Source organism: Quercus suber, unplaced genomic scaffold (assembly GCF_002906115.3).
Source record: "Quercus suber isolate HL8 unplaced genomic scaffold, Cork oak 2.0 scaffold_697, whole genome shotgun sequence".
Taxonomy (NCBI): Eukaryota; Viridiplantae; Streptophyta; class Magnoliopsida; order Fagales; family Fagaceae; genus Quercus; species Quercus suber.
Genome location: NW_027070138.1, coordinates 50,340 through 56,435, shown reverse-complemented (window position 1 = coordinate 56,435; position 6,096 = coordinate 50,340). Strand labels below are relative to the sequence as shown.

Here is a 6,096-nt window from a genome sequence, read left to right as displayed (position 1 = left end):
CGATATGTGAGATCATCTCCACAAAGACAAAGAACATTTAAGTTATGTGCGGAGAAGGAGAAAGTTGACTTTAAAAGTCAATTGTGCTTAGATGTGCCCACTAGGTGGAACTACACCTATATTATGTTGGAGAAGGCCGAGAAGTATCAAAAGGCTTTTGAGAGATTGGAGGAAGAAGATCCAAATTATCTTAGGATAATTAGAGAGGAGGCAAAGGAAGAAGGAAATGATAGACATGAGGTTGCTTGGGGAATGGATGAAGTGGATTGGGAAAAGATTAGGATCTTTTTGAAATTTCTTAAAAAATTTTATGAAGCAAACTTGCTATTTTCGGGTGCTAATTATTTCACTAGCAATTCTTTCGTTTTGGAGCTCATGTCAATTCATGACACTGTAACACCCCGACCCAACTTTATAGTTAAACTATGTGTTTGAGTGGTTAATTATTATTTTAAGCCAATTTCTTTCTATAATTAATAGAAGAGTATTTAATAAACATATTATTTTATAATGCCTTTGGATAAGAATTGTAAAGATTATAAATAATAGAATGGCTAGTTGTATTATGAATATATATACTAATTAAGTATGTACAAAACTATATTAATTAGTTTAAGTTATTACATACATAGTTGGTGTTTTAATTAGGTGTGATACATGAGTTGTTATAGTCGAAATTCCACCCATACATGCAACCAAAGGAAATTCAACACATAATGCCAAAGTTTCATGCATGTTGACAAACCCAAAGACCAAGACTTGGCCAGCCATGCAATGAACAAGCTCCACCTCATCTCTTCTTTGACTTTCTCAAGCAACTAGAACATCCAAGAAGCTTTTTACCTCTCTATTTCCCTCGGGTCCACATAAATCAGAATTCTCACCTCACTTTGCTCTCTTTTCTCTTAAGGAAAGAGCTAGAAGCTCTCTTGAGTCTTTTCTCTCAAACCCACGGGTCAACACCTCAAAAGGAAAATAAAGCTCCATATAATTTCTTCTTCATACTCTTTCAAAGAAACTGAAGCTCAAAAACTCTCTCAAGCTCTCTGCCTCTCATACTTTCAGGTTCAGCCACTAGGAAAGGGAAATCCTTTCATGCAAGAGTGATTCTATTTCTATCTTCCCCTCAAGAACTAGAAACTTGGTAAGGGTTTTAGCTACTCTCATCTTAGAATCCATGATTTCTTCAAGGAATTTTTAATAATGGTATTTGTGGATTGTAAAATTAGGAAACTTGTAAGTCCATATATATATAGTGTTTTAAGAAGCTTTGAAACTGTGTTGATGGTTTGTTGAAGGTAGATTTGGGTTTTTACTAATTAATGATTGTACATGATTAAGTAAGTAAGAAAAAGTTAGGATGAGTAATTTTTATATTACTACTGGGATTTTTGTTGTATTTAATTTTGCTCTAAATGATTAAATGACTATATATAAGTGTTTTCTAACATGTCTAATGAGTGTATAAAAATCCCCATATGATAATAAGACTATTTGCAATTATTTTATGATTTTACAAGAAAATGTTTCAAAGTTGCCTTTGTGACAGATTCTGTGTTTATGCATGATAAATTATGTATTAAATATTATACAGTGAGTTAGGATGCTAGGAGTAGTTCTTATGAATGTTAAGACACATATGGTTTTAATGGAAGTGGTCTGACAGCATTTGGATCAATATAAAAATAATGGTTTAATTTCTAAGTTGCATGAAATTCTGTCAGAATAGATTTGAACATGTTGTCTTATATGATTTTTAGTAAATCATGGTTTCATGATTTGACTCCGAAATTGATATGATATTTACTATAAATCTAAAGGAGCTGCTCTGTAAAATTTCATGAAGATTGGATGTGTTTAGATAGCCCATTTGCATTTTACAAATGAGGCATATGTTGCTGAAATGAACAATAAACAGTAAATGATAACTCTGACTTTGAGGATTTAATTCTAAAGTTAGGGTGAATGTTTTGAGCTATAAATTAATATATTCATCATTTGATATGTTTGGATCATAGATTAATTTTGTATAATTTGGTTCAAGGTTTAGTACTCAAAGGAGGGGTTCTAAACTATTCGACAGTTGTATTTATGAAGTTGTTTTGTTCAACATATCGTATGCTGTCCTAAAAGTGTATATTGTTACATGACCATGCTTAAAAGAGTTTATGTTTATGCATGCATTATTGCCTTAATCTCAAACACATTTTTAAATGAAGTTTGCTCCTTTGGAGATATGATATAAATATGAGAATGATGGTTTTTCTTTTGTTTGGTATATCATTTGTTGATGTGTGCATAATATGTTTGTGGGAACCTCAATGAGGTGGGATTAGGATTTCCTTGATTTTAAGAGATAGGCTTGAGATGAATGTGTAAGTTTATGATAAGGAATAATTGATAGTAATAAGCTTTGATATTTGGTTTAGGTGTTACCAGCCCTAGGTCTAAGCTCTTTCGACTATAGGCTCTCGATTCCTCTGCTTTCAGGTAAGGAATAAGTTATATGGGCATTTGGTAAGTCATGAGGTTATTTTAAAGTATATTATGTATTAAAATGTTTTTGATTAGAGATATGACATATAATCATATTTCAAACAAAGATATGTTCGTGAGCCTTCGAAACCCTATGTATATTATTTAAGCATATTGATGCTATTATTAATTCTACGAACATGATGTTTAAAGAAAATAATGGAAATGCTATTGTTGTGAAATGTTATGTAAACTATGAATTTTAGTATGATGTATAAGTATGAAATGTTTTCGGGTTATGTCCTTTGGTGATCTAATCTCTGCCAATAGGGGTTAATTACTGGCTTTCCATGGAAAATATTATTTGATTGACCATTAAAAGTGGGACTAGCTCAGCTGTACCTGCCCTTGTTGGTAACGGCCAACTTATGGACGATGCCAACCTACTTCTATGGTTGAAAATATATATTATGATGTGATCCCGAGAATACCTGGCATTATGGGGAATGCTGGATGCCTAGCACAATAATGCTAGAAGCCACCTAAATAAGTATAGATTTATCAAATATGGACTAACCAATATGTTATTTGTGAACAACTATATTATGTTATTAATCATGAGAGAAGATTTTGTTTAAATGCATTGTGAAAAGTTAAAAACTCTCATGGAAAAAAGAAGTTTATGATGAAACGAAAAGCTATTCTTTAAAGATAAAAGTTTTTGAAGTTCTGCTGTACTTTAAAGATAAAGAATCTGATGAAAAGGTTTTAGTGTTCTATAAAGATAAAGCTTCTAATGAAAGTACGAGTTTATGTTAAAAAGTTATTAGATATTTGTTCTTTATGAAATGTTAAGTTTTATGACTATGAAAGTTATAATATTTTACGAGAAGAAGTTTATAAAAAAAAAGTCTTCTTATTCGTCAAGATGTTTCCAGTTTAAGACAAAGTTACAAATTATCTGATTTAAGTTAAAATGATTACTTTGTAACGAGAATATATATATATATATGTGTGTGTGTATGTATATGATTTTAAACAATCAATATTATATTTGGTGACTTTGTAAGAAATGAAAGAAATTCAATCCGAAAGGTTTTGGTAATATTATTCTAATAAGAAAAGGGAGAAAAATTATTTTCCTCCAAAGAGCATATAACTTATTATTATAAATAGTATAAAATACTATGCATGAAAAGATGTTCTCCGATGTGAATATTTATAAAATGAAATGATTTGATTTACATACATTTTTATTAAATTCTTATGTATCTGACCCTTACTGAGCTGTGTAGCTCACCCTTTCCACTCTTTCAGTCAACAGGTTTAATTTTGGAGCAAAGGGAGCCTTAGTCGAGTTTTGAAAGGAGTTGGTTTTAGTTTATATATATATAGATCCTAAATTAGCAATTTCATGTTTAGATTTGTAGTGGTGTATTTTAGGATCTAATGAAAGTTGTGTATCTTAAAGTATTAAGAGATGTATTATCTGAAAGTGTGAATATTGAATGATTGATGGATTATGTTATTCTTGAGTACAGTGTAGATGCTCTGAATATCAAGTAATAAGTTATATCGAAAAGTAAAGAAACAAGAATGAAAAGATAGAGGGAAGCTTTTGTGAAAAGTTTAGTTGGTACTTGTTAATGTCAGGTTTAAGCTTGATATTAGTATGCCGGTTATGGTCACAAATCCAAGTATCAAGTTTGGGACATGACAACACAATTGACTTAGAGTATGAAAAAGATAGTTATTTGTTGAGAAAAATGGCTGATTACATGAAGAACAAATTTGAAAAGTATTGGGGGAACTTTGATAATATGAATTACTTGTTGTATGTAGGGTTAGTTCTTAATCCTCGATACAAGTTGAGGTATCTTGAGTACTATTTTGGTACTTTGTGTGAGAACCAAAAGGCTATTGATATGTCAAAAATAGTAAAGGCTGTTTTTGTGGATTTGTATAATGCTTATGCTCAAAATCAAGTGGGGAGTAGTAGTGCTAGTGTTGCTGCACAAGCCTAAGGCCAAAAACCAAGCAGATCAATGGAGGGAGATGATTCTAGTGTGGTTGATGTGAAGGCAATGAGGATGATGGGATTTAAGAAGCACTTGAAGGGTATTGATTCTTCAAATACCAAATCAGAGGTTGATAAATACTTGTTACAGAGTTGTGAAGATGTCTTGTATGAGAATTTTGATATTTTGGCTTGGTGGAAGGTTAATTCTCCACAATACCGTAAGCTTTCAAGAGTTTCATGACATGTTCTTGCAATTCAGATATCCACTATGGCCGGAGTTCATTGTCTTTACTTATGGTGGAAGCCCTCATTTATGGTCAAAACTAGCTTCGTTCTTCATTGGCTCCAATCAGCCTTCATACTGCCATGGATGATGTTGAGGAGTTTGAAAAGCTTGATGAAAGTATGACTATTATTTGTTATATTAAAAAAAATACGAATTTGTATTTCTTTATTTATTAAAAAATATTCTGCATGTCTATTTCTTTCTTTAATAAATAATATTTTAAAAAAAAAACTGAATGTCTTGGATTCTTGGCATATTTATTGTTTTATTGTACATTCTACATGTCTATTTCTTTCTTTATTAAAATAAATAAAATAAAATAAAATAAAAAATGAATGCCTTGGATTCTTGGCATATTTATTGTTTTATTGTACATTTTGCATGTCTACTTCTTTCTTTATTAAAAACAACTGAATGTCTTAGATTCTTGACATATTTATTGTTTTATTGTACAAGTGACTTTTATGTTTTTTTCATTTTTGTTTGTAGAACTCGTGAGTGATGCTACATTAACATCATAACTAGACATGTCCACAGCAACACCTAGTGAAGTTGATGGTTAAAGATTGCTCTTTGATCTTTGGACGGGTGGTATTGATGATGACATAGGGTTTTGTTAGTTTCTATTTTAACAACAACTTGACATATTAATATGTACACTTTTTGCTATTAGACACTAGTTGACAGTGGTCTACATATAGATATGGGCTTTTATTTTGAGCTTTGAAAGTGGCCTATACATAGACAATATATAATATTAGGCAATAGGCAATGACATATGGCCAATTTATTTTGAGTCTTTGGCTAAATATTAAATATGGACAGTATATGTTGACATTGACATTGACATTGACATATGGCCAATTTATTTTGAGTCCTTGGCTATACCAATTTAAAATTAATCAAATCATAACAATAAAAGAAAAAAAAAGGACAGAAGACAGAAGCCATCTGACCCATCTAGACTGCGTTGTTGAAGAAGATGAGCGACGGCTCCAAGTTAGGCCAACTACTTTGGGATGAAGATGACCCATATGGATTGCGTTGGGGACAAATGTTCTGAAATCAATGAGAGAGAGAGAGAGAGAGAGAGAGAGAGAGTGAGTGAGAGAGAGAGAGCTCAAAGAGAAAACCGAGAGAGGGTACTACTGATGATGGGTTGTGCCACCCCTCGACACACGGCTCAAAGAGAAAACTGTTGGAATGTTCTTGAATGAGGGAGAAAAAGAAAATAAAAGAAGGGGGGTGGGGATAGAGACAGGGCAACGTGTGGGAGGAGAAAAACAAGAAAAATGAAAAGAAAAAAAGAAATGAA

General features: G+C 31.8%; 1 long non-coding RNA gene across 1 annotated transcript; it reads left to right on the top strand.

Annotated features, from left to right (window-relative positions):
- Positions 1–887: 887 nt before the first annotated feature.
- LOC112009969 (uncharacterized) lies at positions 888–5,594 on the top strand. The gene is made up of 4 exons (XR_002882720.2): positions 888–1,144; positions 2,430–2,490; positions 3,793–4,898; positions 5,271–5,594. It is a non-coding gene; the product is annotated as an uncharacterized LOC112009969 (long non-coding RNA).
- The last annotated feature ends 502 nt before the right edge of the window (positions 5,595–6,096 follow it).